General features: G+C 37.0%; 1 protein-coding gene and 1 long non-coding RNA gene across 6 annotated transcripts in view; one reads left to right on the top strand and one right to left on the bottom strand.

Moving 5' to 3' along the window:
* CHRM3 (cholinergic receptor muscarinic 3) overlaps positions 1 to 26472 on the top strand; it is a 275255-nt gene that overhangs the window by 212212 nt on the left and 36571 nt on the right. The window lies entirely within an intron of this gene.
* Positions 8908 to 25423, bottom strand: LOC141728543 (uncharacterized). The gene is made up of 4 exons (XR_012579581.1): positions 25323 to 25423; positions 24162 to 24322; positions 22785 to 22822; positions 8908 to 12123 (listed from the first exon to the last, which is right to left on the bottom strand). It is a non-coding gene; the product is annotated as an uncharacterized LOC141728543 (long non-coding RNA).

Consider the following 26472-nt stretch of genomic DNA (forward strand, 5'->3'; position numbering starts at 1 on the left):
GCTAGCTGCATGCTTTGGGTTTCCTTAGGAGAAAATAGTATGTACAGATAGAAAAAATCACAATGCTGCAACTTAAACTGTATCATATCTTTATGAGGAAGCTGTACAAAGCCAATTATGAAAAACTGTTAGACTCCAAGCTCAGAGCAATGCCATTCCAGTTGGGCCCAAGTTTCTCCCAGGTCACCAATTAAAGCACTGATAGCCCAACCCCAACCCCAAGCATAAATCTGTGCTGTAGTCAGAAGTGTAGATCTGTGCCCATAGGAGGCCCTAAACACATAACTCCCTATTCTGTTATGAAATTGTCTATATAACCATCACCAAGGTTTTAATCCAACCCTCTTAGCTACCTGAGAGCATTAACATTTCTCTATCTCAAAAGATTGAGTCTGGAAGTTGTCCGGAGGCTATGGTCATGCCATATAAATGTGTAAAAAAGAGAGATTGCTACCTGAAAATATTTTTAATCCAAAAACTGGAGAAGTTTTTTGATTTTATGCCCTGAAGGGCATGAATTTACCAGATTTCCCAATTCTAACACTCAAATTCCTTCAGAGGAGGATTGCTATGAAGTCTTCTGCATTGTGGTATAGACATTGCAGATCTATCATCTCATTCTTGGACTTACCATAGGGATTTGGGTTTTTTTTAATCAGGAAAGTTTCTCTTTGTATCAGAATAAGAATAAGAACATTTACTGCTTGGAAATTCTTAGGATAGCTACCAAATAATCCACTAGATCCCTGTTTTGTTTCTTAAATTCGTTTCTAATTGGCTGCAATTCTAAAAAAATATGGTGGTCTAGTGGAACTCATCATCTGCAGGGGATGAGGGAACATGGTATCAAAAGTCTATAGCTCCTAGTGAAGTCAGCTGTGTTTGAAGATTTTTTTTCTCAATAAACCATGCTTTCAGGTGACTTGTTGCCCAGTTTTGTCCAACTAAGCTGCTCTAAAATTTAAGAAAATGAAGTGTTTTTTTTTTTTTAATCAGTAGACTGTGAATCAGAAATACATCCCTACAGTGCAATAAGCATACATCTTTTACATTTATTGTTTGAATTGCTTATTGCCGGTCTAGAAGACCACACTCCCTAGTCAAAAAAGAGAATTGACAGTGAGGATCTCTTCCAGGGCTGCCTGGAGGCTTTGATCTGGTTCCACTGTAGAGGAAACATTTTGTGCTGGATGTTTGCTGCCCTGTGTTGATTCTTGCCTCTGCCACAGGAGACCAAGGATGAAACTTTGTGGCATTTCTCAGTGCATTCATAGACCAGCTTCTCTTTGTGCTGTGACTTGCAGGTGGTTAAATAAAAAGCCAAGATTCAGCCCCAGATTATATAATTGGTTAATAAATAAGAACACATAAAAGGGAAAAGCAGTCATAAAAAAAACACTTAGGGCTTTGTTTCAGAGTCTGTAATTCATGTTTCTATTGCGAGGATCAATGTAGAGCAAGGAAATTCACATTTATTTTCTCTGTACATGAGTGGTGTCGACACTTCATCTTGCAAATGTGCATATAACAGCACCTTTATTTACTGTTAATGTCAAAATCTGGAGCCTCACAGCATGTGTGGAATGCCCCTAGAGTGCTTAGAAATAAGGCTTAAAGAAAAAATCATTCTAAATTCTTCTGTTTCTTTTAAGTGGAGCATGGGGCAATCAGACTTGTATGAATCAGATTGATATAGTGCCAGGTAGGAGGAATATCATCTTTCACTAAATATTCCCCTAATATATGGTGTAAGAAACAACATAATTATCAAACTTGAGTAGAAACTTTACTTTTAAAAATAGTTCAGAGGCTTTCTGTTTGCATGTTCTAAGAAGTATCAGTATTGTCACTACAGAGACCATTTATGATGTCTGCCAAAGTCAGAAGATGCATTTTTCAATGCATGCAGCTTCTTAAACAGGTACAGAAGGCAGCCAGCCTTCTGCTGGTTGCGGCAGCTGAGGAGCTTCCACTAAAATCAAATCAAGTGATATGCTACATTTTTTTTTTTCATAGAGAATTTCATTCTCCCCTGTTAACTTTTCCAATGCAAAATACAAATGGGGAAAATTTCATTTATAAATGAATAATTTTTCAGCTTCATCGGGGTTTTTAAATGTTTAGAACAATTTAGAACAATCCTTAAATATTTTTTGACACTTTTTTTTAACCTCAGTTGTAAAAACAGTATTTTCAGTACTTAACTGCCTTTTAACTAGCAGAAGACATACAGCTTTCAGAAAATTATAGGAAATCTCACCTCTGAATACTTCTAACTTTTTCCAGTGCACATCAAGAACTATAAAAATTATTTTATTCATATCAAAAAAAAGAAGCGCTAGAATAAAAGCAAGAGAAATCTGTTAAGTTCATGTCTTAAATGAATTGTTTGGTTGTTTGCTGTTTAAATGAAAGCTTGCTTCCTTCTTTCAACTCGAATTCCCACATTTTTTTTTAACTGGTCTGGTTGTAGAATTGTAAACAATTTCCTTTAGTCATCTGCCTAGCCTGCAGTTAGGATTAGATAATTGCTTAATGCTATGGCATTTATTTATGGGATTCCCATCACTGCAGTGAAGACGATGGGAGAAGTTCTGGCTGAGTTCCCTTCAGGGCTCTGGAATGAATGCAGACAGGAGTGGCAGCTCTACTGTCCTTTGGAGAGACAATCCTTTCTTCATCTGTTCCACTCCCAGCCAACTCCACTCGGCCAGGTCCCTATCCTCACTGGGCAGGGAGCTCAGGTGACAACCTGTGGATTTTCTCCAATTTAGCTGAAGCTAGATGCCCAGGTTTCCTGGGACAGGACATATTTTCTCACATATTTTTTGAGTCTTTCATAATTTTACATAGATTTTCTTATAACTGAACATTTTGGAAACTCCAAAAGAAGCAGTAAATATTTCAGCAGACTCAGCGGAAATTTATTCTCCCATTTTTGGATCAGTACTCTTACCCTGCTTTCATCCTAGAAATGATCTTGTACAGGAGGTACCCAAGAGAGTCACTGATATGCACTAAACAATAAGGAGTACCTACTGTGAGAGTTGTCATCTGACATCCAAAAGATCCATAAATTTTAAAATCCTCTCCTTATAGGTCATAACACTTTATTTATTAATATAAATAATTCTAGGGAAAATGCAGCCTCAGCAATAACCAGTGGTGAACTGAGCTGACTGGAGCAGCTGGAAATCATCCAGGTTCCTCTCCAATTGTGGGAGCTGCTTCTGGTGAAAAACCTGCTCTTATTCACTCCTGCCATAGGGTCACATCCTATAAGTTCTGAGGGCTGGTATAGCAGGAACTTCAAGTTTTTTTGCAGAGAAAAGAACCTGGGTGCCTTTTTACAAAGAAGGAGAAACAAGACCAATTTGTAAAGCTCTGTTAAGAATTTTAACATAAGGACATTGACAATCTTATAGCCTGATGGAAAACCAGAAAATAATTTCTCAAAAAATCAGTAAACCCCTAGATAGTTCCAAAAGGAAAAAGTAGTAATCAAAAAGCTGAAATAGAGGACTGTTTAATCTCCTCGATACAAGGGAACAAGCTGTTAAAAATCAAATGGCCTCAGCTCAGTTTTCTATATTACACTATTTTATGAATCTATCCTATTAAACTTTCATAAGATGAAACACTGACAATTTTTGAAAGGGAAATGTGAGACTAAAAGAAAATTTTCTGTAATGCCTCCTCATCGATATTTCAATGAAGTGTTTTAATTAGGTGGGTAAATAGGCAATTAATGAATGACTAACCTGACTAACCTGAGTACCAATCAAAGTGGTTTCTTGGAAGATTTCTTTAACTTTTCCTGAAGTTAATTTGACACATTCTTCTTGTATTATCAGATTTTAAGTCCATTTAATTATTAAGGAAGAGTTAGGAATATATTTGGTTGCAAAAAGATATTTTTTAAGTAGTGAGCTGTAACAACTTCCTGAGGAACACAAAGGCCTTGGGATTTACTGAAAAAGTTTTGGAAAAGCTTCTGAGACAGCTCAGACCTTCTATGGGATCAATGCAGACAACTAAAAAAGATGAATCAGGTTATCAAAAAAATAAGAGAAACTCTATTATAGGCTATACCATTTTTAAGATTATAGGCTGAAAATTGTTCAGAAAGTAAAAAAAAAAAAACACCAAAAAAAAATCAAAGTAATGGATTGTGATGCAGGGATAGCATGATTAATGGTAATGAAGTAATGACACACTAAAGAACCGGATAAAGATAAAGCTCTTAAAGCACCTGGCAAGAGCTAGATAGAGGAAAAAAAAACTAAGCAAAACCAAACTCAACAAGTTTTGGGTTTCTCTTTCCATATCTCAAGTTCTTTGCTGTATCTTCAGAGCTGGAGAAATGTACACTAAAGTGGGTTAAAAATACAGTCATTATTTTGTGCAGCATGGAGAGACTACTTGAGGGGAGACAGAGCATGACCCAAACTTGCAAACCAGATCAACAAAGGAGATTGATTTCCATTGTCCTTTAGTGGCTGAAGTCCTACAAAGGGTAGTTTCTCACACTTCCACTTTTCCTACAAAAGCACTTCTGCTTTTCTTCTTGCATTAATGTAGGGTGATTTCAAATACAAAACATTAGGAATTTTTCAGAGGACATAAATATCTTGTTAGTGCAGTTGGTAACTACTGTACAATTGTGTTTTTTATGGGCCTCTTACAGCATGTTTTCTGCCTTGATGTTGTCATTGGTGTTAATACGACTTTGCTTCAGAAGAATCTTCTGATCCTCCCTCTGATTCCTTTCTGGGGTGTCTCTATGTGGTTGCAGGTGGGTAATGGGAGAGGGAAGAGTCCCATCCCAGGGAAGAGGCTAATATCACCTTTGCAGCTGCATCCAGCCCTTACTTAGCTGTTGCAAGATAAATATAGGTAAGAAGCCAAAGTCAGTGTAATTCTTAACCTCACAGCTTGATGACTTAGCTTTAAGTCTGCTATTTTTCTCCTGTATTTCTCCAGAACTGTGCTGTCCTTTCAGCAGACTCTGAAGGTCCCAGCACCTAGCTTTCAAAATTCTCTGATTATGAAGTCCACAGAACACCCACAGAGAGAGTGTTATAATAGAATTAATGTCTTTTAGATGTTTCTGGCTAGAATTTCAAGTGCTGTTTCATTAACCTATGTAATTATTATGTTAGTAGTTTTCACCTGTCAGGAGCCTGGAAGTCTCCTAATGTACTGAATTTTGAAATATTGCTGTAGCATATCTAACATCTCTAAAATTTAAAAAGAAATATTCATCACTCTTGTTTTACAGAGTGCATTTGCTTTGCAACAAGGGTGGATGATTTCAGGTTATTAACCAAGCCTCTGCTCTGGATATTTCTTGAGGGCAGTTTGTTTTAAAGCAAATGTCATGCACGTAAGGTTTGAGGTAGATCACATTAATGATTGATCTATATAAAGCCTTGAGCTTTTGCTGTTTAGGCACAGTATTCCCTGCTATGTTCTACAGTCTTCTGTCAGGCACTGCTTGCACTGTTATTGATCCCTGATGATGGGTAGCACTCTTATCAGTGACACAGCTCTGTTTGTTACAAGGATCCCTGGGACACAAAGAACTGATCAGCAGCATGGAGCAGCCTGCAGGTCTTCAGTCTTTGTGAGCATTGGTGCATTCAAGGTTCATAGAGCCAGGTGGAGCTGCAAGGGCAGTGCTGCTCTGCTAGCCCTGGCTGTCCCTTCCTCTCCTGCCCTGGGGCCCCACCAGTGGCTTTGTGACCCAATCCAACCACAAATTCATCTCACAGGTAGACAAATGGAATTTATCTCCAACAGCTAACACAAGGTGGAGGTCAGAAGGGTGAAAGGGAAGGTTGCCAGCAGCTTGTTCTTTTGCTAATGGAACCAAGACATCTCAGCTGCAGAGTGAGGTGTACTCAAGTGAAGGGGCTTGTTCTGGAGCTGCACAACTGAGGACAAGCTGGTTGCAGCCACCTGGCTGGCAGCCAGCTTTCTCACCTCTGCGGGACATTTCCTCTGGCAGGGACAAATCGATGGAGCCTCAGCATGCAGCCTATTCTCCAGAATGACATGCCAGGCCCCTGTTTATTTGGTGCTTATTAACCATGACAGAAGTATACCATGGTTTTCCAGACTAGCTTTGCCCAGCTAGTTGCTGGCTGAGATAAATGGAGAGGTTTGTCAAATTTCATCCACACAGTAATTCTAAAAGGGGAAGGGAGAGGGTGGAGCAGAGACAGAAAAAAAAAAAGAAAACTGCAGTCATCATGTTTTCTCATAAGTGCAATAGATCAAGCTGAAGGAAAGAAAGAATTTGCTTCTCTTACAGCTCTGAGAATTGCAGTGAGACTTAACCAATTTCTTTATAGGCACCACGGGATGCCAATCAGCATTCAACAGGATCTCAGAACCACTTCTATGCTGCTCTTATATGGATTTGTTTCAGCTCTGACTGTGAAGCCTTGTTCTTTCAAATGCCTCTGTTCTGCATTCTCTCTTCAGAGTCCAGAAAATCAACAATATGCAGCCACATCTGAAGGCTGCCACACCAGGGCATGGCCAAATATGTTTATGAATGAGACTGTAATTCTTGCCTTGGTGAGTTGAAATTTGACTTTGAGTTTTGTTTACATAGCTTGAGGTGTTCTAATTCAAGACAGGTTGTTAATTTTTGAGTGTGCCACTGAAGTTTGAAAGCAGCAACTTTCCAGACACACACACACACGTAAAATTGAGATGATCTTGCAACTGGGAACGTAAACCAGCAACTTAAACTCCAGGGCACTAAGTGAAAGTTCCAAGCCCATGATAAATGTAAGAAAGCAAAACATGTTAGATACAGGTAATAGCAGTTAGATCTTCCAGAAATCTTACCATTCTAATAAAAGATGAAGTGCTAAAAGTAAAATGTTAATGGACTTTAATAAGCAACTTAATGAGATTATAAATACTACATTAGTTTAATCATTAACAGTGCACATTAGTATGATCTCAGGCAAAGTTTATATTTGATATTTTTAAAGATTTTTCGTTTGGTTTTTTTTTTGGGTTTTTTTGGGTTTTTTTTATTTTTATTCTGATCTTTGCAATGCTTGCAGTATTGAGGAAAATAGTGCCTTACCTGACTAAAAACCACTAGGTGGTAAAATAAAAGAGGTTAAGGCCAGCAACACTTTCTGGGTGACATTTGGTAAAAGAGTTTTCAGTTTTAGAGTGAACTTTTTCATACAGTTTCAGTACCTATGAATGCAAAATGAGAAAACATGCACAACAGAGACTGAAATGAGGCCTGAAAAATAAAGAGAGCCCCTTACTGTCCTACTTAGTGTCTGATAACCCATCCAGTAAGAAAGACTAACTCTGATCATACAGATTTATAATTTTGGGTGATTGTATGAGGTCAGTGTTGTAGAGATGAGTATATTGTTCAGAGTCTCTTTTTATTTTTCAGCATGTCATGTTGTTCCAAGGGCAAATCACCAGGTCACCACTCTGGAGCCACTGGACAGTCCCCATACTAGTTTATTCTTGGAGGCAGAGGGTGAAAGAGTGAGCCCAGGAGCAAGTGATATTGAGACACACAGCTACCCTGTGAGAATAAATATGTGATGAGATGTTGTCTCAAGTTTGATGTCAAAGGAGTAAGGTGTAGTATAAAGTAAGCAGATATAAGGCAAATCTCATTGAAAAATCAAGAAATGATAAAAGAACATACAAGAATGTTTGAAACTAAAGTATATCAACTTGATTGTCTTCTTTTCCTTGAATGACCCTGGTTTTTTCTATACAGTTTTCAGATACGAATCTTTCTGAACCCTTTTCCTGCCTCCAGTCTTTCAGTTCTCATTTTCTGTAGGACAACTAGGACATAACATTCCAGATAACATTCCTTCTGTCATTTTATTGTACTGACGCTTGTCCTTCTTTTCTGTTTACTCTACCCCCTTTTCACTATATGCTTCTAATGTCACATGCTTGTAATGTCACATTAAATCAGGACTGTCTGCCCTTCTGGGCAGCAGCTGTATCTTAGTTTGGTAGTGGGTGACCATTCATTGAGGCTTAAGTTGTACAAAACTCACTCTAAAGGTAGAATGGGTAATGCTTGAGTAAAATTGTATTAACATTAGATCATAGAGCCACTGAAGTCTCCAAGGAAAGGTTTGAATATAAACCAATTCACCCAGGGTCTACTTCCCTTTTTAACTAGCTTGCAATGCGAGTTACCTTAAGTGTCATGTTCTGTGATGTCCATTTATTTATTTCCAAGCAAATATATTCTGAGAGGCAGTTTCCTGCTGCAGATGGATATCTTTGTGTTACCATTTCCTGTTTATTTTTCCCACATTTCATTTTCTTGTAAATCTGAAGTTTACAGTTCATGCTATGAGACCAGAACTGGTTATAATACTTAAACAGCATAGTGAGAATAGCTGAAAGTCAAAGTGCACTGACATTAGATCACCTTAGCAAATCCTTGATACACAATGAAAGCCCATTTCAAAGCAGCTCTCTTTTTATAAAGTAATGTATTTTTTAATCAGCTTCTCTAACTTATTTACTGAGATACCTGCAAGAATGAGGCCTTTATTTTTCCAATCAACCCTCTGCTATTTTTTTAAAAAATTGCTAAATTAGTTTTTAAGACAATAATGGATAGTGAAATATGTTACATTCATAATATGTTAACATATAAATCTTTTTATTTTTAATGAATCTCAGGTTTTGGTTTTTTCTTTGTTGAAGTACTTTAGATCTGCAAGGTATGTACCTTTTCAACTAAAAGTCAGAAGCCTCTCAGAGCCTTTGGGGGATAGTGGTAGAATTTTACCAGATTTTGGTGTTGTGCCTATTGATGAAGCCATCATTATTTCTCTAACTGTTGATGGAATAAAGTTGAGCAAGGTCTGATTAGTTTGAAGATAGCAGAGTTAGTGAAGCTGAATAACTGCCTGAGCCAAAAAGAAATACTGCAAGGAAGTGAATGATTCTTTGGAAATTGTTCTGTAATGGTCAAGCAAAATTCATGTCAAAATTGTATTTACCATTTATTTAAGCTAGCAATAGGGAAAAAATGACAGAAAGGAATGAAGTATGGCAGTATGATTTGTAGCTTAACTTGGTGCAACTTTGCTATGATGTGCCCCACTCACATGTGTTTATTGAGGCATTGCAAAGAACAGCCATAGCAGCCACTGTTCAATGCAGCACACATTGGTTGTCATTTCTGAATCCATGTGGGTGCAGGGACGAGAGTTACAATGTGCCATTCATAATGTGGTTTCTCAGCTTGTCATACTGGTCTTGTTTCTTTAAAAAAGATAATTTTTAAGTAGCAATTTATATAACAAGTTCTTAACTGGCAGGATCCCTGAGCCCTGGGATTTCTGGCAAGAAAGCTGGTGACATTACTAATGGCACCAAACAATCCAGATCATATCCAAGATAATGTGCAAGAAGAATGCTGAGATGGTTCTTGGAAACCCATTTCTATTTACTCTTCCTCTTGTCTTTGTCTGCCACCACGCTTTCTGTCATTTCATGTATGGAATGATAGCGCTAGCTTGTCTGTTCCAAATTAGACCATTCAATTATTTTACTTTATGAAGTTCCCAGCCCATGGATAGCTGCATACTAGGTAAAAAGTTTAGCCAATAGTTTGTGAACTTGAAAAAGGGGGCATTTGAATGGAAATTGAATTGATGATTAATCTATGTAAGTGGTGCAGAGATTATTTTTGAGGTAATACTACATTCGGGCATAAAAGATTTCAGTATTTGCTTGTACCAAGTATACAACATCATCCAAGCTGTGGAGTTGTGCCACGGCTTCTCTTTTTGTTTTGCACACTGTGCCAGGCAAGCAGAAGGAGCCCATAAACTTTTCAGCACACAGTATTGCTGTGAACAATGAGTCCTTTTATAACAGTCGCCTTTTGTTTGAGGTAGATAGAAACAAAGCCAATTGCAAGGTAATTATAACCTGAAAGGAAATCATTCTGGATTGTGATTCTGTGGTATTAAATGACTGTCACAAGGTTGGAAGTTGGTATACTGGCAAAGGAGCCCCAGGAATTCCCTTGAGGTTTCCCTGGGAATTCATGGGGATTTTCATTGTTATCATGATGTATTCTCCTGCTATATGAAATGCAACCAGCCCTCCATTTCCCTAGAGGCAGAAGATGAGTCCAGAGTAGTCTGGGCACCCAGATAAGGCAGCAGAGTTTTCTGGTTTGGTCGGATGGAGAATTCAGGTCCATATGCTGTCCGTGTGCTCTGGGAGGTCCAGCAATTACGGAGTGACTCGGAGTTTCAGAATCAGCCGCTTGAGTTTGTGCTCATACATTTAAGTGTGTGGGTTTATCATGCAGTTTTGGCACAGAGTTTTATTTCCTCAGGAAACAGGAGCTCATCAGCAGCAGGTCTGCTGCTTTGTGTACCATATTTACATAAGCTGAGGCTCACATTTAGGACAAGAGGACAAAGTCTTTAGCTGTGCCAGGGAAGGTTTAGATGGGACATAAGAAAAAGCTCTTCACAGAAGGGGTTTTGGACATTGCAATGGACTGCCCAGGGTGTTGGTGAAGGTGTTTAACTGAGTGCCATGGTCTAGTTGACAAGATGGTGTTTGATCATAGGTTGGACTTGGATGATCTCAAAGGTCTTTTCCAACCTAGTTGATTCTGTGGTTTCTGTTATCCTGAAATGACTGCCATGAATTCATAGGACTAGCTTACATTTAACAGTAGGTAACAATCAAGAGTAAGGAAAAAAAAAGGAGTAAACTTGAATAAATAGGAATGAGATAAATGAATTGGAAAAGCAGCAAGAAATAATGTGCCTTGGGAAAATTATTGAAATAATCTATTGAGAGTGATATAGTTGAAGAGCTACTGTAATTATGTAAAGTAGTCAGCAAATCCAGGGAGCTGTCACATGTTTTGTCAAACTGGCTAATTTGCTCTGTCATTTTTAACAACATCTTCATTCTGCATGGTCCATACAGGCATGCAATAATGCACGTTTCCTTCATATGGTAAATATTTTTCCTTTGCATTTATACCAACCATTATAATCCATCACCTTTGTTGTCAAAAGACTGCTGATAATTTAGAAATAATTAAAAGCTTGTAAAGAATCATTCATCCTTCATTCATTAAAAGATTAAATTCCTATAAGAGGTTTTCATTCCCTTTTTGATTAGAACTGCCTGTGTCAGCAAGGACTTGTGAAATCCTTTCAGTATGATCAACACTCAACTTTCAGCCAAATGTCAGACTGAGAAATATTTGAGTGCTATTACTGTTTATCAGAAATCAGTATTCTGAGCATTGGTTTCGGATCAAGGGTTTTGATCCTTGACCTTTGCTACTTATTTATTTATATATTGATTTGCTGTCAATTAAGTTTGTTGTTAAGTTTACAGTAAATTAAAATCACAGTCTATGACTGTCTTTTGTCTAACAAGGATGAAATATATACTGAGACTAGCACTACACAGAAAATACAGTGTATAATTGTAAATATACTTCTATATGCACAAATCAGGAAAGAATCTTTAATGAAAGAATTCTTCAAACAACTCAGACTTTTGATCTTTAAAGAGCTGTAAATCAGAATTATGTGCAGAACTCCATATTAAAATGTCTGTTATTAGTGTTCCAGTACCAAAAGCTCTGCAAAAATAGGAAGTGTCAAAAACTGAGGCGACTTGTGCATATTGATATATAGCCTTGATGCTTGATAACTTCACTGCAAAGAGCAGCTGGAGAAAAGGTGACAAGAATAATTCCTTTGAACTGTTAAAGCCTTTCTCACCTCTAGTGCTCTCATTCCCTTTTTCCACCCCTAGCCTCATCATCCACCGTGCCCTCTCCACATTGCTTCTTGTTCTGCTTTAATTTTTTTCAACTTGTTTTGAAAGACAACAAAAATTTGCTGTCAAGGTAATCTTTCAAGAGCTGGAGAGGAGCAGCCTGCTCTGCCTGGTGGAGCTCTTGCAATCTGCTGTGCAGTCTGCCAGGGTCATGCTGCAGCACACCCACTTCCAAACTTCAGGATCTTCCATTTTCGTATACAGTGCTCCAGATAAGCAGAGAAAGAAACTCTTTCTTTTATATGCTCCTCCTCCTTTGTCCTGTTAGGAAGGAAAATTCAGAAAATAAACATTACTGTTTACAGGGGCTTTGCAACATTTGCATGTGAACCACATAATCTAAGCATTGAAGCAGAACTAGCAGTGTGGATACAATTTGTGTCAGGCTGCTATTTAGGTATTTTAAAAGCAGCTGAGCTCTCCCCAAACTCAGAATTTATTCTGAATGTGCCAACCATGAAAACCTGGCAACACAGTTAAAACTGAGATCAGTGCATCAGAGCAGATAATAATCTGCCTCTATAGTCACCAGACATCCCACAATATCGCAGATCCAGGTTTCATCTGCTGGCATCAGATAGGGCAGTGCTTCCAGGGTGCTCATAAACTTCCCAATCCCTTAGGAGGCTCTGGGGAAAGCAGAGGGCAGGAAAAGCAGCAAGGCAGCGGCAATGGAGGAGTGTGAATTCTTGGCATCATATGGGAATCTGATAAATAGGGGTTAGGAGGCAGGAATCTCTTCATCATAGTGAAATACTTCAGAGTCATCCAAAAGGGTGATTTTGGATGTCTTTGAAGCACAGAACCCATATTTGCACTAAAAAGTGAAAATCACTTGCTTCCAGGAGCAGTGTTTATACTGAAGACTCCAGCGCCATTTGCAGAAGAGACAAGAGGTCTGTGTGTCATGCCAGGAAATTTCTTTGGTAATTTAATGGCCATTAATATATATCAGTACAACTTTTAAGTATGTTGTAATGTCTCTTTTTGTGACCAGAAGCTCTATTGCCTAGAGTTTGGAAAATGAAATTAGTATTTTCTGTGTGGCAGACTCTTTGTGTGTAGCTTTTGCATTTAATGAAGGGAAATTATATAAAAGTCTGGGCTGTCATTCTCAATTTTGCACATGACTCTTATGGAAATAAGGAAAACCACCAATTTTTCCATTGTGTTTCCAAGGAGAATTCATAACTAAAAGGAAAAAATAAAAAAAAACTTATTCCTGGAATAAGTCAGTGCAAATAACCATAGGACCTTTCTTTATTTGAACAACACTCCACCAAGTTTCTTTTCAAACCCCAATTACAGCTGCTATAACCAATCTTGTTTGTTCTGCCAACCTGCAGAAATAGCTGTCAGAGTTTATGTTATGAATGCTACACAATGACAGGGTCTGTATATCCACAGAAATACATCATACACTGCCTGGTTCTCTTTGCAGACAGAAAAGGGAAATGTTAGTGCCAGTCAGATCTTCTTTTTCACCAGAGTTGGGAGTGGTAGTTTTAGAAATGAGAGGAAGATGCACAGTCCAAGTCCTAATTCCTGCCCATTGTCTACAGTCAGCAGTCATGTGCGTGTTTTATGTTATTCCACAGTGATTGGATGACTTAGAGAAATTAGAAAATAAATGCTGAATTGTTTCAAAATATATGTTTTAAAAAATGTTTGAATAAGGATACAACAAAAATATATTCACCTCCAAACAGAGCTTTAAAATTTTGTCTTCACAGGAAATTTAATAGAACTGTGTGAGAGAAGGGGAAAGGAAGAAAAGAGTACATGCAGAAGGCAGCAGGTTTTATATGAGTGTCCTTCCTTCCAAATCAGTTAAATGGAAACTGCACAATTAAATATGTTGGAATTAGGAGTATGACTCCTCGTCTGGAAAGCAAATTTTAGCATAATGTCTGGCAGGATACAGTTTAGGATGTGGTTAGAGGAGTCGATCTGTAGGCAGAAGTTGCACCTTAGTAAATCACTGATGAATAATTCTGATAATGAAACAAAACTAATTATCAGTTTGTGATGGCAACTGTAAAATATAGTTTTTGCTTGATGATGCAAAAGAGGCTTGACATTGATGAAAATTAATTTAGACTGGAGGGAGCGATGTTTTGAAACTTTAATTTAAATCAGAGCAGGTTTAAGTTGCAATATTTGTAAGGAAGATACAAACAGGTGTCTTACCAACACAAACATCAAACCAGGTGATGCTGAAATGGATTACAGTCTTTCAGCCCATCTTCCAAAGTCACACATTAGAGGATACATCAACAGCTGTATGTTTACTCATATGTCCTTAGCTGTGATTATTCCTGCTCATCTTGGGATTTCAAGGGTTGATCATAGGAGAATGATTATTCTTCATCTCCCACCACCCATCTTCCCAGTTACCTCTAAGCAGGGCAGAAAATTAATGGCAGCTCATTTTTCTTTTGAAAATGACATATTTGAGGAGCCACGTGGAAATGAAATACACTGAATAACTTTGATTTCCTCTAGGCTTTGCTGCTTTTTTATGGGACAAAGCAAGGAAAGGAAAGATTAATGAGACTAGATTTTACTTTAGGTGACATCAACTTAAGCTTGGACTGACTCCTGCCTTCCTAGTAAGATTGCTCTAAATTTACAGCGATACAAATCAGAAAATAAATTTACTCGTAAGATTGCATGTCTTCATTTTTTTTTTCAATATCCCAGAACTTGTCTTGCCACTACCCTGAAATTTACAATGCAATTCAGAGCAATTAATGTGAATGTTAAAATAAAGGCTTCTTGCCTTTCCTTGAAGGTGACTTAATCTCAGTTTAGAAATTTTTTTTTTAATTTAGTTTTTTCTTGCTACGTTGTTTTTAGAGTCACCATTTCAGCCCATGTTATTTCAGTTTCAGCAATCAGGTACTAAGAAACACTGCTTATCAGACTTCACTTTGTAGTAAAATAACCTGTGCTTTTGTCAGCCTGATTCTTAATTCTTCTGAAAGCAGGCAATTAGTTTAACAGATAGTGGAAAAAACAGAAAATAATTGAAAAATTTGGTGTGGTTTTCCCATCAGGCACAACTTAAATTTTAACACTGTATTCCTTGCACACTTATTGGTGGTATATAGAAAACATAATTTTTCCATATGAGAACAAACTAGTTCTTTTTTTTAATGAAAACTGTCTTTGTGTCATGAGTAAGAACTGTGCCTTTTGATTGTGGCAATTAAATTTAAGTGATGTTTTAAATAGACTGGTGTATTATAGGATCATTTTATGCTTGCAAAGTAAAATGTGATGTTTAATAATAGTAAAAGAACTTATTTAGCACATACTACTAATAGCTAGATGAAAAATAACAACAGGAGAGCTGTTAGAACAAAATGTGTACTTCCTATTTTTGATTTTAAGCAAGACTTCAATGCAGTTGCAGTTAATAATTATAATCACAGGAAAGGGAGCCAGAACATAAGCATTTTAAAAGTTTGTTAGAAAACTGATTGGGTTTTCTTAATGTCCTGTTACTTCTGTAGAGGCATGGGAATCTCCAAGGGAGAAGGGGGAGGGAGGATGTGGGCAGCAAGAGGTGAAATATTTGCTTCTCAGGAGGTTAAACTGATTAATCAGTTTTAATCACAGCTCAGAGGACTTGTCATTCCACATCTGAAAACTGAACTCTGAAATGTGTAGCTATGCCTTCTCTTCATTTGAGACAAAAGCAGAGATGACAGGTTTTACCACCTTCCACATGTTAGAGAGGCACCATGAGGAGTCAGGAAGCTTTTTTCCTTTGGCTGGAAGCTTTAGGTCAGCTGTAGACTGAGGGCACAGCTGTGCCTGGAGTTACTGCAGAGGCAGTCACAGGGTGGGAGGGTGGACCATCCCTGCAGGGAGCCACTGTACAAACAGGGAACGAAGGAATCAGCTCTCATTATGACCCAGTTCACTGTCAGAAAGTCTAATATAACAGCACCATCAGTCACAACTGTTCCCAGTGTTTTTAAGATTGCCATTGCACAGTTTTTCCTATATTTTTATGCAAATTTAAAAAATCCCACAGAAAAACTCAGGACTAGTGAAATGAAGCTGTGATGCTCCAAGCAAGCCTGGCTGAAATATGCCAACCTTCTCACTTAAAGGAAACTATAGCTACATTTTCAAGAAACAAAATTCAGAACTTTTGGATGTATTCATGTTGTAATTTAAATTAATTTAAAATTATAATTCATTATAATTATAATTATAATTGCACCTAAAAATCATAATTAATTTTATCTATCACAGTTCTGTTTTTCTAATTTTATTTATAAATTTCCAATTACCTTTCATTAGTGTATGATAAAATATTTGAAAGCTGAGCAGGCTTGGTGATTTTTGATTTTTTTAAAATTTATTTCATCTTTGATGAGGTGATAATTATATGTATTTTGAATATCTTTGGAAAATATAATAAAAGAAAACAGTACTTTTATCATCCCATGTATGTGACAGCCCTAATACAGATACTATACTGTTATTTGTATGTTTTTTTCTTAGAAACTTAATATGCTTCACAGACATACATAAGCTGCTTTAATAGTGTATATGGTGAAGGCAGTTTATAGTGGTAAAACCTGTTTTGTAAAAACCAGTACTGGTTTTGTACTCTTTCAGTATTTTTGTAGAGAAACTGCATTTTTGTTAATACACATTCACTTCCATTAGTGAATTAAAGCATTCATTTAGGAAGAAATAAAACTCTATTGAGAAGACAAATACAGCTTTAAGAAAAAAACTTAAGTCATATTGGGATCTTATTAGGACCTGGCTGCTGCATAAACTTTTTGCTATCTTTTTGCATGAGCACATTTTCCATTTTAAAAACATAGCATAAAGATCTTGAGTTCTGAAATTCATTTTGAAATTGAAGGGGGTTTAAAATTAAATGCCTCTATTTCTGTTTTTAGTTTGTGTTTTAAAGTCAAGAAGTGGAGAAGTCCCTGAGGTGTGGAAAAATCATTGTGTATACAAAACCTCTAGTGCATTTTTGCAAGGGCAACCTCAGATGTATCAAGTACAGCATTTTTAATACCTGAGTTGCTGTTAAAATTTCCTTATACAGTTATTTTCCTTTACAGTTATTGGATTTACTCTATTGGGAGTAAATAGAGTCCTAAGTCTCACTGAGACTTAGGAATGTAATTTGACTGCTATCCATTTCCACTTTTTTGCAAAAAAAATATGTTCTGGGTCTGCTGGGGGTCTGTTCCTTATTGCTTCAGGCCCAACAGCCTCCTAAGGAGGCACTGTGCTGAAAGAGCACCACAGGCATTGGGTTTCCTTAAACTCAGACACTCCCTTCCCCAGTTCTGCTCTCCACAGGTCATGAATTAATTCTTGCTTGCTGCCTGGAGTATTTTAGACATTTCTACAAGTCTCCTTCGCCATCATTTCCTCCTCAACTTCTCAATATACAGATTTAGATTTAAAAGTGGACTGATGCAAAAGTGCCTTCCTTCTTTATCTTCTCAAATGCCCTCCACTTTATAATAGCCCTCTGTGCAGGGGGATGCTCATCTTTACTCTGCCTGGGGGAGCAGCCCCTGGTAACTCCCCACTATGGTGCTTGTGTTACCTGTTTGAGAAAGAAGGGGAAAGTTACAGTCAGCCCATACCTTGTGGTCGAGTCTCAGCCTTGTTCAACATTAATATTAGCTCAAATCTATAGGAAAAACCCCTGGGTCCCTGCTGAGGTGAAATTAGCTTGAAGGGAGAAAGGTAGAGAAATCTGGCACAGCCCATCTAAATTGAATTGGCTCTTATCCCCAGCAGCATTCTCCTCATAAATTCGTTTTGCTTACACAAATGAAAAGCCTTTAGCCCAGTTTTGAATATAGATCTTAGTACAATGTACAGAATTGAATACCTTGAATATATGTATTAAATAAATAAATCCTGTTTCATTAGGACTAGAACAACTTTTCACTCGGCTTGCTTTCACTCACAAACTTCTCTCTTGATCTTATATTTCTCCTCTTCCTGAAAAACCCATCAAAGACTGATAAAACATATATCTACTGATATTTCAGATTTTTCATTAAATTCTGTCTTGGAATCCAATAATTACACACCTCCTGTTCTTTTGACAACTTTTGTGTATAAGATGCCAGTGACACCCAAAGAGGCACCTCTGTTATGCTGTTTGTGTTGTGATATTATGGATTTGTATATGGCCAAGTCAATATGGGTCAGTGCAGGACATGGGTGTGTGAGACTGGCTGGATACTCTGTAAATGGCCAGGATGCCTGCAGCTGATTAAAGAGACATCTCTTTTCTTGTATTTTTGCTGCTTTTTGGTAGGCACAATGTAGAGCTGGGTCTGGATGAGAGGCTGATTTGTGCTTTATCAACCCCATTCACAGATGGAAAATTGCCATTTTCTCTGTGCAGTGTGGTGAAATCTGTGCAGATGCCACATCCATTTGAAAGGTAATTGAATATCTGTTGGATACATGGATTTGTCTTATTCTGAGGTGTTGTGGGCTTCTGAAACAGAGTATCCAGCCGTGGTTCACAGTAGCTGAGTAGGTGTGGGGAGAGCAGTCAGCCCTAAGGAAAAAGCCAACAGCTTTCTTCAAGTGCTTTTAACTGATGTTCAGGCCTGGCTTTCCCACACTCTACATGGTTAGTTGAGTGCAGAGGACAAAATGGGAGACAATTGTTCATGAATGTCCAAAGCTATAAAAATCATGCAGTATGATGATGATTCACATGAGATGCAGTGAAATGCACTCTCCAGCTCAGGTTGTGAGCTGTTTCCTAATGTATTTCATATCCTGTAGGGCTCTTCTTGCCTTTCTGAAACCTTCCTGAGAGTTGTCACACACTTAAAATCTTCTAATGACTGCATCAGCAATAAGTAGCATTTTACAGTAAGTATTTTACCCTTTGTAATCAGTGAAACTGGTTGTTATGTTCAGCAGTCACAGGAAAGAGAGCCATTCCTCATGTGAGGGATCACTGGTTTTCAACTTTTCTTTCAAAAAATCCAGTAAAGATGTTGACCATTCTTTAGGAAATGTTGCAGATCCAAATCACATGGATTGCATTTGACCTCGCACACAATCCGCCACAGTCCTTAGCTAGAGGTCAGTCCGTGTTCACATCAAGTTTACATCACATCTCATCTCCCAGTAAATCTCTGGAAATAAATGTCATCTAGTCAGGCTACTCACCATCTGCTCCAGGTTAGGCTACTATATGACAATGTCAATTGATATCTGAAAAGTAACAGACTACTGCTTTTTTTACTTTTGCCATTTAAAAAATATGGGCATAACTAATCGGCACACAGTTTAACACCCTACAGTGATGGTAGTGAACAAACTACATTCTCTTTTTTTTGTTTCACAAATAAATAGAAAATATTATTGAAATAGTTGCTTAAACAGATAGAATTAGAAATGTAAAGTCATTGGACATTTTGTGACTATTCTACTGTTCTCAGCCATTATTGTTTGCAGCAGGGTCTTTCAGTTTTTATTTTTCTTCTCTTTGGGAATAGCTTGTTCTTGTAATTGATCCCTGCAGGGATTTTGTATCTCAGACTTCCTTTTTAAAGGATATTTCCAATTAGACCAGCAGTCTGTTCATATGCTGGCATAAAAGAAGCATGCCACTTTCAGCAGAATGAATCAATTTTTCGATTGTGAAGAAAATGTGTTAAGGATGTCTAAGATCAAAGTTTTTAACAAAACTAATAAGAAAGCTTGTCACAAATGAAAAAAAATCTTTTTGCAGTGAAAAAAGTCTTTATAAGAATTTGGTCATAAATCTAAAGCCCTAAGTACACAGACTCTAAAGTAAAGATAATAATTTTTGGTTTAAATATACTGAGAAGAAGAAATGTAGTGCCAAAACTAGGATGAAATGTTTTTGTTAGTGATATCTGTTATTCTTCTATGAAGAACCACAGTTAAAAATACAATTATATACTGTGATGACTCATTTCTATTACTGGCAGGAAGGCAAGTAGCAGTGAAGGGGTAGCAAAACTTACAGGTGCTGAGCATTTTGTCTGTGGGCATGCAAATAAAGGAAAGCTTTTATTCATAGCATTTTTAAAGGATGAATATATTTTGCTTACAATTATTTATTACTGCATTATTCTACTTCCATCAAGTTTCACATATAAAGCACAATAGAGACTTTACCTGGACACCCAGTACATTTCCTACTTAGTTTACAAATACAGCTGTGCTAGTGTTTACATACAAGAGTACTATCAGCAGTTAGAGATAATTCCTATAAATAATTATTAAGTTCATACTGTTTTCTTTTGTGAAGCCAGTATGAACTCAATAAAAATTTGTATTGATTTGCTGCACTCAGTAATATCTGTATTCCAAAGTCATTTACAACACAGAGAATAGTTTATAAAGTTCTCATTAATGCAGTAGTTTAATTGATGAAAGTATATTTTACTAGTTGTCTTCAGTATTGCTTTGCTTTATTTTTAAAGATAAGCTGTATGAAATAGTACTGATATGACTGGAGTTTCAGAATTGCCTTTTAGTTTCTTTTAGTGATCATCCTTTTCTTACTTCATTGGATTTGCAAAGGTTATTTAAATAACTCCTCTCAAAGTATGAACCCTCAAAACCTCATAATTAAAATTAGTCTGTGGTCTAAACCTTTGTCTCAACAGACTAATTGAAGTATAACTCAGGGTAAGAACACCTGGTGTTATTGGATTGTTCCACCAGATTGTTTCCAGGCCCTGAATCATATCTCTGATGTAGGTCCTATCCATGCAATCTGGATTTCTCATATTCCCAGAAGACAAGAGTGAGCTGCATTTCCCAGGATTCATGCTGTTTATGTGCGGCTGTGGTGCATGAGGGCTGTTGTTGGACTGGGCTGATGCTAAGGCAGAGCTCTCTGGAATCTCCTGCTGACTGGTCAGCTGATGTGTTCCCCTAGCAGCAGGAGAGCAGTGACACAGCCCCCTGGTGCTGTGACACGTCCATTCACACCTGCGCAAGATGAAAAGTGTCTCTGCCTTTCTGAGCTGACATCTGCCCCTCTCGCTCTCTCCTCGTTATTAAGCTGTGACAGAGACAGGTTTTCAATAACTCCTCACTTCCACCAGTCAAATAAAATTACATATCTTCTCTGATTGCCCTCCTGAGGTTTTCACAGCAATTTCAGCTCCCGCTGAGAGAAAGGAACAGACTCAGAATTAAAAATTTGAGGAAGTGTGGGATTAAGAAATTATTGAGCACTGATCTTCATCAGTGGATACAGTCCAAAATGATAGTCCCTAAATGTCCCTACTCCTAGTACAGAAGTGGTTGAGCTCTCATTGTCATTATTGTTCAGCTCTTATTTCAGTAGATCTTCATGTCTCAGCCTGGCTGTCCTATAGCACAGGCTGCATCTGTAGATTTCAAAGCAACAGGATTTTTTTTTTTTTTTTAATTCTGGATATAGTCTAAGTGTTCATTGGTGGGAACAATTATTCAAATTACTGTTATTAGTACTTTCTGCATGAATGCAAGCAAACCATAATTGACTAAAAAAAGCCCTAAAGGAATGAAAGTATTTTTCATCAGAAATGAAAACTGACAGGCTCCTACAAGCACAGAAGGGCACAAAAAATTGATTCCTCCCAAAAGTTGTTGTAAACCTTTTTTATTGTAGGTAAGAGACCTTCAGAAGATGAAAACCTGAAAACCTAAAAACCTGTGATCACATTTTTATTAAATTTCAGATGTGAATGTCGTGAAGTAAGAATTTTCCTTATAGTTGTTCCTGATACAAATAAGATTTAATCTGGCAAGGTAAATATGTTCTCAGAACATATAGCAGAGAACAAGTCTTTAATTTCTCTTGTATTGGATTCTTCCATTGCAAAATATTTACGTGACAAATATGTCTTTCTCTCAGAATAAAATTAAAAACTATACATTTTTCTACACTTGAAAATACTTTAGACAGTTAAAACTCATTGGACTCTCTAGTCCATCCCTTTGCTAATAAGAGTTTCTTTCTTATATTACTTCTCACTTCCAGTTTAGTCTGTTAAGGTTGTTTGTTATTTTGGCATTTTAAGAACTTTCTCTAGAACTTCAAATGTAACCTAAAAACTAAAAGTTCAATAGTTCTTCAATAACCAGATGACATTGTATAACCCCCAGCTGAAACCAGGACACCAGGAAATAATCTTCATTTTGCTCAGATGTAATTGAGTACCCTCCCTATAACACTAAATAAAGTCCTGTCTTCCTTGGAGCTGCACTGTTGGGGTTTTTGGCCCTGCTGTCAGCATCTTCATTATTTTTGAGTCCCTTGTGCTTCATTGCTGTGAATAATTTCTTTTTGAAGATGCTGACACAACCTGTGAGAATATGTTTCACTTATTCTGTTACAATTTCCAAAATTACTTGGTGCCCTTCTACACTTGAAATATTTCTGCCGTTCTTCTCCTTTTGTTTAAACAATGTTTCATCCCTCTGTTCCCATAACTCAAGGACTTGTACTCCTCAAACTTTTCTATTTTTTTTAATTTAATCTTTAGTTATTTTGTAAGTATCTTGTACAGATTAAGTTGGCTGGAACAAAACTGTGGTAAAACCAGATGTATCTTGCAACCTTTCAGTCTTCTCAGTATGAAGTATCATAGAAATTCACATAAGGCTTTGGGTCACGAAGATGTATAAGGTAAACTGAAATTAATGTATAACTGAAAGGTAAAATCTTGTTTGGATAAAAAAAATTGTGTAATTTTTTTCTTTTGTTCATATGTCAAAACTTCAGAACCTTAACTGAAAAACTCTCTCCCTTAACTGCAATATGTTTTATTACTACTGCTGAAGTAGAGTGAGGCAAATAGCTCCCATGTTGGCTTAAAGTGTTAAGGATATCAGGTTCTGCAGAATCAATTTGAAATTCTTACCTTGAAGTCTATTCCTTCTTGAGATGTTTTGAGTTCACCTGTTAAAAAATTACTAAAATAAGAATAATTTGAATCAAAAGAAACACATCAAAAGTTGATGTTTTCCCAAAGTATTTTTCTGTAATTCCTCCAAATTTCAGGATTAATATTATGAATTACCAAGTTAATTTGGATAGTCAATATTTTAAATTAATATGACTATTAAGTATAGAAAAGTTGTAAAAAATAATTTCTCAGAAGAAAGATGTTTTTAATTCTCTCATTTCACACTAATTTTCTTTTTATATATACTCTGATTCTGTAGTCTCACATTTGTAACTGATATTCCATTCTGGAAGTCAAAGTCAATAGCACAGACAATTTTTTTTCACATTGGTAATTGCACAGATATTTGTGTAGTATTTTATTTTATCAGGACCAGTGGGTTTTTCAAAAGATGCTACTGGGAAGCATTTTGGTAGTGCCGAGGGACTATCCATTGTTCCTGCACTGATATAGTAAAGAAGTTAATGCAGTGTCGATTAGCAATGACTGAGTATCCATTTTCTTTCCATTATTTTAGCTCTTGCCCACAATTTACTTGTTGCCTGGCATTTAGGATTCTGATTCATTAACAAATAGGAGAAAAGAACCTTAATATTTCTAGTCAAATAGTTTTTCTAATGAAATTCAGTTCCAAACATCTGTCAAAGTAGTAGTTTTGTTACAAGTGTGTGTGTTTTGTGTATAAAATATGCAGAAATACTTTCTTGATATGAAGAGTTTTCTAACTCAAATACTTAACATCTGGGTTTGTATTCTGACTCACTGGAAACCGAGAAGACAATTTTTTTTTAAATATTTTTTTACCTGTAAAAGTACAGTTTCCAAGAAGTACAAATATTTTCAATTTGCATTAAAATTTTCTGTAGAAGTACTGTCTCACTAAAAATCCATATGAATTTTTCAGGTAGATTTTACTCTATAGGTGATAACTTGATTCATTTTCATCTGGACTCAGTATGCCCTGGAATTTTCTTGCCTCTAAGTATTGAGGCAGCTGCACTAGCCAGAAAACAAAAATGGAACTAGCAAACACATGGCTTTATTGTCTGTGATACAGATGCAACATACTGTAAGTCATTGCAGTCCACTGAAGATGGGCCAGAATTAAATACCACAGCATGTCAGAAATTCCTTCAGGAAGAGAGAGTTCATATTTCACTGGTGTCTGGTTGTTTAATTAATACTGCTTGCTACAAAATTAATTTGCAGGCAAAAATAAGTCATATATGCTGCTGTAATAGAAATATAAAGTATGTGTTGATTGAACTTTTTTCCTAGCATTTTGTAAAGTTTCAGTAACCATTTTTACACCCAACCAACCATTGCACATACCTGTAGATTGCAGTCTGACAATTGTTGTTATCAGGAAAAAACAGCCAAACCTGCTACATATGGCTGGTTCCATTTCGTGCCAGGGAATCCTGTGTGCAGCCCTGCATGTCTGGAAAAGATCTAAGAAGCTTCAGGGATTCTGCTGAAGTGCCCTTGGGGATCTCAGAGGGAGATACATAAGCAGAGGAAAAAGTAAATGAGAAATTGGCAGTAAACCAAAAGGAGTGTTCAAATGAAAGGGAACTGACCACCCTCAGGACTTCTGTTGGAGCTTGGTTTATTTGTTCATTTCCAGTTAACATCCTTATCATTTGGCACTCTCTAAAAGGAACAGGAAGCTCCTAGCCTTTGTGTACAGGATCTCCATTACCACCCAGAAAATCCTTATCAGCTCAGTTAGCATCCATGAAAGAAATCTACCCCAGCCTAATTCCTAAATTTATTCAAAATCATAGGTATTTGGGGATTGCAGGTTCTGCTTAGTATGCTACAGCTGATGCAAAAAAATTAGGCACCTTGGGCAACTGCAATCCTAAGTGTGAAGGACCAATTTGGGGAGGCAAATTGCTTCTTCCTCAGAGTTGCTGAAATCTTTCTCAAGGTTGTTTTATTGCTAATCTTGTACAGGCATTCAACACAGGAAGGAGAGAAACTGCAAAAAGCTGCTGTCTCCCTGTTTGTGCAGAGATACAGTTCCAGCTGCTGCTCTCCCTGAGCGAGATGTGTGTGATACCAGTGCAGAGAGAGGCACCAGTCTCCTGGAAAGTAGCAAGCTGAGAAAAGCCTGTTGTTTCTCAGCAGGCAGTGTACCTCTTGTGCCAGAGAGCCAGTAAGAAATCTCAGTGCAGCCTGCCTCCTCAGGAGGAGAGAAAGCCAACTGTGTGCTACAGGCCAGCACTCATGCTATACAGAATTTATTCCTCTCGTTTAAGCACACTGAAAATGAAGGGATGATGCAGTAGAAGCTCAATGAAAGATACAGATAGATGTAGATATAGATACGAATTATATAGATAAAGATATAGATAAGATATATAGATATAGATTATATATAAATACAGATAGATATAGATTAGATAGATAGATAGATAGATAGATAGATGATAGATAGATAGATAGATAGATAGATAGATAGATAGATAGATAGATAGTGTTGCTCACAGCATGGTTGTAGTTGGATGGCTACATGTATGGATCTCCGGATTCTTTGATTTGTCTTCTCAGTTATTTCCTTTTTCTCTTGTGTCTTACATAAAATGACTGTGAAAAAAGCAAAATCTGGTGTGTGTAAATAGTACAGGAAAACTGGGGAGTCATAAGAAAAGTTGATAACCATTCTGTTCTTGTTTCATGAATATCCCATAATCCCTGAGAAAACATTCTAATAGAAGAGTATATGTGTGTTTGCATATGAATACACATATTCTCACATGTATGTCGTCACTCATAACTGCATTGCACAGCTTTGATAAACCTGTCTCTGATAATAAACTGTTGTTAGAAGAAGTTAAAGATGTGGTCTGAGAGAAAAGAGACAATCTTGCCAGCAGTCTCTGTAAATACACACATACGTTTTAGTGACATTGGTAGCAATAACTCCTATAATCAATATATGAAGCTGTCCTCCCTTCCTGTTATGATGTACTTCTAACTTTCCAAAACCTCTTCATTTCAGTAAGCTAGACTGTATGTGTTTGTATAAATGCAAAAATGCACAATATATTATTCCCTGGAAAAAAATCAAAGTGATCTGTTTGGTACATGAATGCTGCTAAACTGGAAAAGTGAAAGATGATGTTTGGCCAGATACCACTGCAGGGCTGCCTTGCAGTAGTGGAATATGGAACAGGAGTATGTCACTCTGAGGAAAAGGTTTCCTCCTGGATGTAGAGCAGAGCTTTAACACCGTGACGTATAGAGCTGGCAAGGTTGCCAAGTACGGATGAACTGGTAATTCAAGGACCTGGGCTGTTGCCCTTGATAGGAAATGTGTTCTGTCAGAAAAAAAAAAAAAATCCCTTCTGCAATATTTGCAGCATTAATTTTCTTTAAAAGGTTAGCCATCTAATGCTTCGCTTTATTGAAAAACATGATCCATGACTTCTGCTGTGGTACTTGTTATAACTCTGCTGGAATCTATATTAAGATTTTCAATCCATATGAAACTATATTTTATGTTTGCTTGGACAGAGTAGTTTGAGATGTTTAGAGATAATAAAAAATTCAAGACAAATTAGCAATTCCTTGAGAGCTGAGGAAATGAAAAATTAATTATACAGACTCAGTGGTTTTGTAAATAATTAGCTATAGT

The sequence above is a fragment of the Zonotrichia albicollis genome, chromosome 3, assembly GCF_047830755.1.
Source record: "Zonotrichia albicollis isolate bZonAlb1 chromosome 3, bZonAlb1.hap1, whole genome shotgun sequence".
Classification (NCBI taxonomy): Eukaryota; Metazoa; Chordata; class Aves; order Passeriformes; family Passerellidae; genus Zonotrichia; species Zonotrichia albicollis.